The following is a 9365-nucleotide window of genomic DNA, read 5'->3' as shown; positions in this document are numbered from 1 at the left end:
GTGTTGAATAGCAAAGCAGGAGGTCGCAGGTTTTTTTCTCACTCTACCTTCTCACTGCTTTTCTGTTGATGCAAGTGTGAATAGGAGCGTGTGAAAAATACAGAGCTTTATCTTCAGCAAAGATCATAAATAATGTAGAACATTTTACTTTACTGATGCTGAGGCTCGGCATGAAGCCAGTGAGCTGCTGTCTCATTTTGAGCTGGGATTTATAGAGAAGCCTGGTGCACAGAGAAGAATTCTTTTTTATTCTTACTAAGGAAAACAGCTGCACAGTTTATCATTTCAGTATGTGTGCAAAATATGACACAGCTGGTGAAACCTTCTCATACAGACCCAGTTCTGACTTCAGCCTTTAAATAAGAAATTCACAATTTGATATGAATGCATATTCCTGACCCGTCCATCAGGTGTCAATGTTCAGCAGGTGGCAACACTGCATGACAGGTCTTCATTTTCATGTGGACTCTGCAAAAATGTTCCAAAACACTGTTCAAAGGTTTCAAAAGATTTTTGCCTTGAATAACTTGTAATAAAAAAAAAGACCAGAATTTTTAAGAATCTCTCTTAAATATTTAATTTGGTTCAGATGCTATCATAAAGTTCTAGGAAAGTGCATCCATTGACTTTTGAAGATAATAAAAACCTATTAAACCTTAATGTGTTTGCGTACTCAAACAAGCCAGAATGACACTCAGTAGAGTGTATTTTTGTGATATTTTGCGATATATATGTATATCTTATAAGGACAAAATGGTAAAGAACATAACCTCTATATAGGCACCGAGGTTCATTGTGCCGGTGCTTTCCTTGGAAGCAGATGAGAGTCCACAGCTCCCCCTGGACAGGATGCCAGTTTGATACAGGTCACTTCCCCAGGCAAGCCTAGTTTCCATTTTCAGCTGGGTGGACTGAGATAGAACAAATAAAGTGAGTGAGTTTTGATAATTACAGCCTAGCGCTCTAACCCCCCTCCTGCTCCTCACCCCAGAAAAAAAATAATCTCAAAATTTTACAATATTACATTTCAACTTTGCATAACTCACTATTTATGCATTTTAAATTCCAAGAATCTTGTTCAGTCCATACAAACACAATAATGGTAAGACTATCTTCACAGTTGTCCAGATGACACTCACTGATACCAGGAAAAAGGGAGGTAGGAAAAGAGGCACAATCAACAGGGATGGCCGCAGCCTTGAAGAGATTCCCAAGCAAAGCTAATTTGTGAGCTTGGGGGAGCTTCACAAGTAGTGGAGTGATGCTGGTGCACTGAAAGCCAACGCACACACGTCCATGAAATGGGATGGCGTCCTGCTGTCACCCCCTGGAGGCCAACTGCCTTTGAACAAAAAAAAAAAAAACTGTCCACACATCACCATTTCCTCAGTGACAAAACCTTTTAAAGTGCACATTTGACACTGAGCACAGGGTTTTTTCATGTCTAAAAGCAGGAATGGCAATAGTGCTCATATTAGACAGCATCCTGCAGAGAGAACGATCAAAACATCACAGCGGTACACGACTGGACATCACAAATGAAAGCTGTGGGATGTGGCAAGTTAAAATACGTGTTTCCTGCAGTATGGAGCAGTTTTTCCTCAGACTCCCTCAGGCCAGCAGGGGGGATGTAAACAGCGCTTACGCGGCAGCCTGATGATTTAGTTTGGTGATGAAGTAGAGCAAATAAAAGGAAATGTTAAATAATGCACTGATTGGGTGAATGTGAGTGATGCAGTGGTTCAGATGAGGAAATAGATGGAGAGCGATGAGTTCAATTTAATCTACTCCTGTGCAAAGCTGTGGTCCGTGACAAATCATAGCCGTGTTTCCACCTGAGCCCGCTTTGAGGTCTGCCACGGCTCACGGCACATGGAGTCCAACATCACCTCCTGCTGTCCCTCTACTTCCTGCTATCTACATCTCCAGCTGGCAGTAATAGATCTGTACGACACACCGCTACAGCTCACTCTCCTTGTAGAGCCGCTTCAGTTAAATTCAATGCCCGCACTGGTTCTTGAACACCCAAACCGGGAGCTTTTAAATACGTGCACATGTCCAGTTTGGACATTTACAACCCATCGGTAGGGATTAAATTCTGATTTCTACACGTGAAGCTCATTTCAAAATGAAGAATTATGTCTAGAACCGCGACCCGAATTCAGATTAAGCGGAAGAAAATGGATGGATGGATGGATGTCTGGAACAGAGCTGTAAAAAATCTTTTGAACTATTGAAGCCCTGAAATGTCACTGAAGTAGTGATATGCCATTAGCTGTCAAGACATGATGAAGACTTGTGGTGTTTGTGGTTGTATCCCTGAAGGTGGGGAGTTTATCTCAAAGACCCAGAGACAGGTAGTTGCTTTCTATGATCCAGAGAATGAACAAATATAACCATCATAAGTGCAGCTCCTGACACTATCCGTGCTGCGATTAAAGCGAATATAGTCCACACAGTCTGGCCTCACTCAGAGACATTTTGCCCCACAATGCTTTCTGAAAAGTAGAACATATGGCTGCCTCTGAATAACTTTGTTTTTAACAAGTATGTCACTGAAGTGGCAGTAGTAGGCTATTGTTTCCACTGGCTTGTGTGTGTGTGTCTGTGTGTGTGTGAGAGAGAGAGAGAGAGGGAGAGAGAGAGAGAGAGAGAGAGTCTTTTGATGAGACAATTCAAAAACAACTGGGTGGATTTTCTTAAAGCTTGGTGGGAATGTTATTTGGATAGATACCTCCAGGTGATTACATTATGGAGTTGTTTGGTCAAAGCTGAAGGTCAAGGAAAACATGCAATGGAAAACACTTTTTTTTGTATATCTCAACAACCAAGAAGCCAAGAAGGATTAAACTTGGTGAGAATATTGCCTGGATATATATCGAGAGGTGATTACATGTTGGAGTAGTTTGGTCAAAGGTCAAGGTCAAGGAAAACCTGGTCCAACCCCCACCCTCCCCCTCCAAAACCCCCCCACTTTTTTCATATATTTATCAAGAAGCCTAGATGGATCAACCTGGTGTGAATATTAATTGGATAGATATCTTAAGGTACTGCTGGGACAGGGTGCATCCCCACCCCATGATCCTTAATTGGAGTAAGCAGTTGAAGATGAGTGAATGAATGAGATATCTTGAGGTGATTAGATTTTGGAGTAGTTTGGTCAAAGATAAAGCTTCATGCTTATAAACATGGTCCAAAACCACCTTTTTGTATAACCAAGAAGCCACACTAAATGGAAATAATACTTGGATAGATGTCTAGATGAATGATCTAAAGCGTAGTTTGAACAGCAAAATATCTGTGATTGACTGATCTGTAACTATGAATGGCTTCATAATGAAGTCACACAGAAGTCATACATAGTCAAAAACACCATTAGAGACATATGCATGTTTACTTGTACATTTATAACATGGTGTGTAGAATGCACAGGGTTTGCATTTGGTCTTTTATTATTATTATTATTATTATTATTATTATTATTATTATTATTATTATTATTATTATTATTATTATTATTATTATTGTTATTATTATTATTATTTTGGCTTCAATTCCAGTTTCTGTGATGCTAATACAGTGTAATAACTCCACAAGTTTGTGGTTCCATTTGGAGAGGTTTGTTTTTACACGCATCAGCTACGTCATTAGGAACAGCTTGCTAGGTTCAGGCTTGGACCTCTTTTACCTTCAGAACTGTCTTAATTATTTGTGGCATCGATTCAGTAAGGTGAGAAAGAACACTACAGATGCAATATTTGCTGTGAGAGTGCTGATGGAGAAGTATAGGGAACAGTAGAAGGAGATACAAGATTTAGAAAAAGGATAGGCCAAGGATAGGCTTCCAAAAGAAGAGCTGTGTGCTGTATGAGGAAAAGTATGTGAGGATGGTGCAGCATATGTATGAGGAAAGTAAGGTGAACAACTGTACTTAATGTGGTAGCCACTGAGTGTAAGTATGTTCACTCACTTTTTTGTCACTGAATGTTTGAAGGATGTTGGGGGAAACAGATTATAAATGAGAGTAGGGATGACATGATGACATCACACTAAGTTGTCTAATTTGCCCTGTCCTGCAGAGGGTAGTGAACCTCTACAGCTGCAAAACCCAGTAAGTATTTTTTTTTTTTAATGGAGAAAAATGCAGTTGAAAATGAAGATTTAAAGGAAACCATATTTGGAAATGCAGAGACATTCATCAATAAAATGACAGTTTGTTCAAATTCTTTCATATTTTGCACACTGGTGGTCCCCTTGTACAGCCAAGTACATGATGTTGGCCTCAGCTAAAAATTTTATGGTTTTGGAGATACTGGGTTTTGTGTGTGTGTGTGTATATATATATACACTCAACAAAAATATAAACGCAACACTTTTGGTTTTGCTCCCATTTTGTATGAGATGAACTCAAAGATCTAAAATTTTTTCCACATACACAATATCACCATTTCCCTCAAATATTGTTCACAAACCAGTCGAAATCTGTGATAGTGAGCACTTCTCCTTTGCTGAGATAATCCATCCCACCTCACAGGTGTGCCATATCAAGATGCTGATTAGACACCATGATTAGTGCACAGGTGTGCCTTAGACTGTCCACAATAAAAGGCCACTCTGAAAGGTGCAGTTTTATCACACAGCACAATGCCACAGATGTTGCAAGATTTGAGGGAGCGTGCAATTGGCATGCTGACAGCAGGAATGTCAACCAGAGCTGTTGCTCGTGTATTGAATGTTCATTTCTCTACCATAAGTGGTCTCCAAAGGCATTTCAGAGAATTTGGCAGTACATCCAACCAGCCTCACAACCGCAGACCACATGTAACCACACCAGCCCAGGACCTCCACATCCAGCATGTTCACCTCCAAGATCGTCTGAGACCAACCACTCGGACAGCTGCTGGAACAATCGGTTTGCATAACCAAAGAATTTCTGCACAAACTGTCAGAAACCGTCTCAGGGAAACTCATCTGCATGCTCGTCGTCCTCATCGGGGTCTCGACCTGACTCCAGTTCGTCATTGTAACCAACTTGAGTGGGCAAATGCTCACATTCGCTGGCGTTTGGCACGTTGGAGAGGTGTTCTCTTCATGGATGATGCGAAGGAGATGTGTTGCACTGCATGAGGCAAATGGTGGTCACACCAGATACTGACTGGTATCCCCCCCCAATAAAACAAAACTGCACCTTTCAGAGTGGCCTTTTATTGTGGGCAGTCTAAGGCACACCTGTGCACTAATCATGGTGTCTAATCAGCATCTTGGTATGGCACACCTGTGAGGTGGGATGGATTATCTCAGCAAAGGAGAAGTGCTCACTATCACAGATTTCGACTGGTTTGTGAACAATATTTGAGGGAAATGGTGATATTGTGTATGTGGAAAAAATTTTAGATCTTTGAGTTCATCTCATACAAAATGGGAGCAAAACCAAAAGTGTTGCGTTTATATTTTTGTTGAGTATATATATATATCTTCTCAACACCTGTCAGCATGCAGCTGCTGGTCTAATCTCTCCTGTGTTGCCACTTCTCATAGCAGCAACACTGACAGGGAGCCTGCCTCGACTACAGCCTCTGGCTACTATCAAAAATTAAAGCTCTGCGTTTTTTTTCGGCTCCTCCTACAACATTGCTGCTGATACGTACTGGCACATCCCAACAACTATATCTGGCATTTTTGTAGTGTTGCAGGATATGATGGACAGCACAGACATCCATTGCAAGACAACAAATTAGTTAAAGAGACTGAAGCAAACAAAACATCACTATAGAACAGTTGACACAACACATTTGAATTAAGAAAACATGAGCAAATGCAGAAAACATTTACAGTTACAACACACACATGCATCAATTCAACAGCATGTAGTTGCATCAAAAAAACATCTTGTAAATTTTAAAAAATAAGTATTTGGACACACAGGGTATAAATATAACCTACAGCACATGCAAGAATTAAATTTGATAATGTGACTGCTGCAAACTCAGACAACAAACACAAACAGAAATTCTTTGCAAAATTTCACAACACAATCAAAATACTCACAAAACAAACAGACGTTTATGCCCAGAGGAATTTAAGTGACTTCTGATCTTCTGTGAATTGCAGATAATAAAATGTGTTTTGTGCCTTTGGTGGTGTTGTCTTAAACCTGTATGGCCTTTCAAATTACACAAAACTGACAAAATCTAAGACTGAGATTAAGCGGTAAGAGGTTTCAAGACGGAAGAGGATCCAGCATAAGGAAAAAGTGACACACCTATCTGCATCAATCTTCATCTGCCCTTTGTGCGTTAGAGGTCGCCACTCTCGAATTGGCCTGTGCAGTCACAGATGAAGCTGTGCAACACTGCAAGGATGTTGAAGGGCGCAAATGTCCCATTGTCTCATGAGACGTGCAGATGCCAAGGATAGGCAAAATGTTGTCTGTAGGACGTTGTGCACACGAGCATGCATGTGATTTTGAAAATTAACAGAAATTACCTTTGACCTCGCATGATGCACAGGCATACATGCTAACATATGTTCACTGCCTTGTAAATCACTTCATAGGTGTTATCTGGTTTCAAAAACAGAGTTTTAGATTTAGAAGTGTTTATTTCTTGCTAACTTTTTCAAAATCTATGAAAAACAGATTTGATTTATACAAAAATAAGATGTTTCTAACAATTTTCAGGCATGTTGGGTTATTTTAATCAGGAGAGCAGCCAGCAGACATCACCATACATCTCTGATTGGCCGTCACTGTGTGCTTCCCAGCAGTCATAGCACAATTTGGAGGAAGCCCTCATGTGATCTAGGATGTCGCTATCATAAACTGCATGGGTTACTTCCATAAGTAGTTCAAGGCCGTCTGTTCTTTTGAAATTTTCTCCTTCAGAAAACTATTTATACAAGTGAAGCACCGCGTGCCAAATAGTCCACAGTGAAACAGAAAATGACAAATGTCAAACACTACCTGGATCGACATTTCCTGGATTGACAGATGAAATCCCATGGAATCCTTTAGGAACTCAGTGGCAATTTCACACTGAAACAGGAAGTGCCAAATTTTGAGTCTACAGTAAAACAGGAAATGTCAAATGTTGAACACTTCCTGACGTGGGTGGAGCTAGAGCAGAGGCCAGGGTTGTATTAGACTCCTCTGAAATCTGATTGGACACAGATGATTGACATGTCACAGCACCGCACGTCTGGTTGAAAAGAGCTGCATTTTGAAATTTGTGAGTCACATTGACTGCTAGGTTCCTCCTGCCCAGTAGTTGGTGCTGTGTACCACAAAAGTTCTAATCCACCTTAATAGAAGAAGAAATTTTTTTGCCTCAGATTTGAACTGAACACGTCGTTTGAACCATGGACTAATAATGACACCAAAGTTATATTGTTGAGTAAACGACCATATTTTATGCCAGAAATGAGGTCCAGGTTGTTAAAAGCGGCATTTCTACTTTAATTTGGGTTGTCTTATATATGCGTGTGTCTCCAGTGATTTTTAAATGAGCAGGGAGCTTTTGATTAAATAACCTCTTAATTTTTTCTCTCTGAGTGATACCAGGATGATGCATTTCACTGCCCCCCAGACGCTGAAAGGCAAAAAGAAAAATGTTTAAAAAAGCAGGGGGTCTGGGGGAGCGGAGCCCCCTCAGAAGCTGAAAGCTTTTAGCCATGCCAATGCTCCCCTGAAGCATTTACTCAAAAAAAGTCTGAAGGGCATAAATGACATGGTGAGATGCTGAAGAGCTTCACTCGTTCATGTCCGTGACATATACATATTAATTTTTTTCTAGACCATGTGAATTTTGATCACATTGATAATGTCATATTAGGACTCTCCTATTTATTGATTTAATAAAAAAAATTATAGTGGTGCCAAAGAAAATAATTTTTATGACTTAAATCTTAAAAACTGAAAGGTTGTACACTTTTAATATGGAAGTGTCATAAATGGTAAATGGACTGCATTTATATAGCACTTTTCCATCTGCATCAGATGCTCAAAACGCTTTACAATAATGCCTCACATTCACCTTGACGTGAGGGTGCTGCCATACAAGGCGCTCACGACACACTGGTAGCAGCTAGGGGATTAAGGACCTTGCCCAAGGGCCCATAGTGATTTTCCGGTCAGGCTGGGATTTGAACCGAGGATCCTCTAGTCTCAAGCCCAACACTTAACCACAAGACCATCACCTCCCCCTCCCCCAGGAGTCGTGGCCCCTGTTTTGGAAAATATAACAAAAACAGCAACAAATCCATCTAAACACACTGATTATTGCTGTTATTATTATGGTTGTTCTTATTGACGATGGTGATTGTTTTAATTTGACTAAAATTAAAGAATACTGAATAAGGATTAATGAGTGATCAGCTCTTGTCATCATTATTGACATCCAGTAGATCCGGGGAGCAGTAGACTCGGGGAGCAGGTACAACTATGAAATTGTTAATGACTTTGAATGCTGACTTGTTTCCAGAGAAGTTTCCTGGTTCAAGACCACCTGTGCCTAAATGTGGAGTTGTGTCATGAAGGGCATCAGGCATAAAACGTGCCAAATCAGCCTGCAGATGCATGTTGGATCTGCTGTGGTGACCCTGAGTGAAAACACAGAAGGCAAAATAACTTCATTTACTGTTATTGCTATTGCAGTAAACTTGAACATACAACATTTCCTTTTCCCAAATTTAAAAACAACCATGCCCAAAGCCATCAGCAACTGGAGGAGCCTCCTCAGCCACAGACTGCTCCTTCCCAAATACAGGACCCAACAGACTCCCTCAGGCCATCAGACTGTACAACTCCTCACTCAGGGGGAGGAGGAGTAACAGGAAGACAGGGGGCAGGAAGGAGAGGAACAGTCGTAGCCAGAATGCCAGTAACAAGCAGTATTTCTGGTATTTACATTAGTATTTACATTTTGCAAATTGTTTTTCACTTTTACTTTTGATGCTCTGTGTGCTTCTTACCCTGTGTGCTGCTATACAATGCTGCTGGAACCTCAATTTCCCTGAGGGAGTCTTCCAAAGGGATTAATAAAGTTCTATCTAATCTAATCTAAAACTGAGAGATGTCCGTCTTTTTTTTTCTTCACATCGTTGAAGCTGACCAGCTGTAAAGCATGCAGACACCCACGCCTCCTAAATAAATGTTGACATGAGGGAGAGGGCTCAGCACCTGTGATTCAGCAGTCAAGATGGGAGTGAGGAGGGAGGATCAGTGGGGGAAGCAGGAGAGGATTTCTGTATTGATGGACAAGTGAGGATTCAGGCTCGCCTGAGCTAAATAAATAATGTCTGGGTTGCACAATGGTCAGCGTGTGGGTGGAGATCTGCAGGCAGCACAGAAACAGTGATCAGGTCAACCC

The sequence above is a fragment of the Thalassophryne amazonica genome, chromosome 13 (assembly GCF_902500255.1).
Source record: "Thalassophryne amazonica chromosome 13, fThaAma1.1, whole genome shotgun sequence".
Classification (NCBI taxonomy): Eukaryota; Metazoa; Chordata; class Actinopteri; order Batrachoidiformes; family Batrachoididae; genus Thalassophryne; species Thalassophryne amazonica.
The sequence above is the reverse complement of the archived record's forward strand: the minus strand, read 5'-3'. Positions refer to the sequence as shown.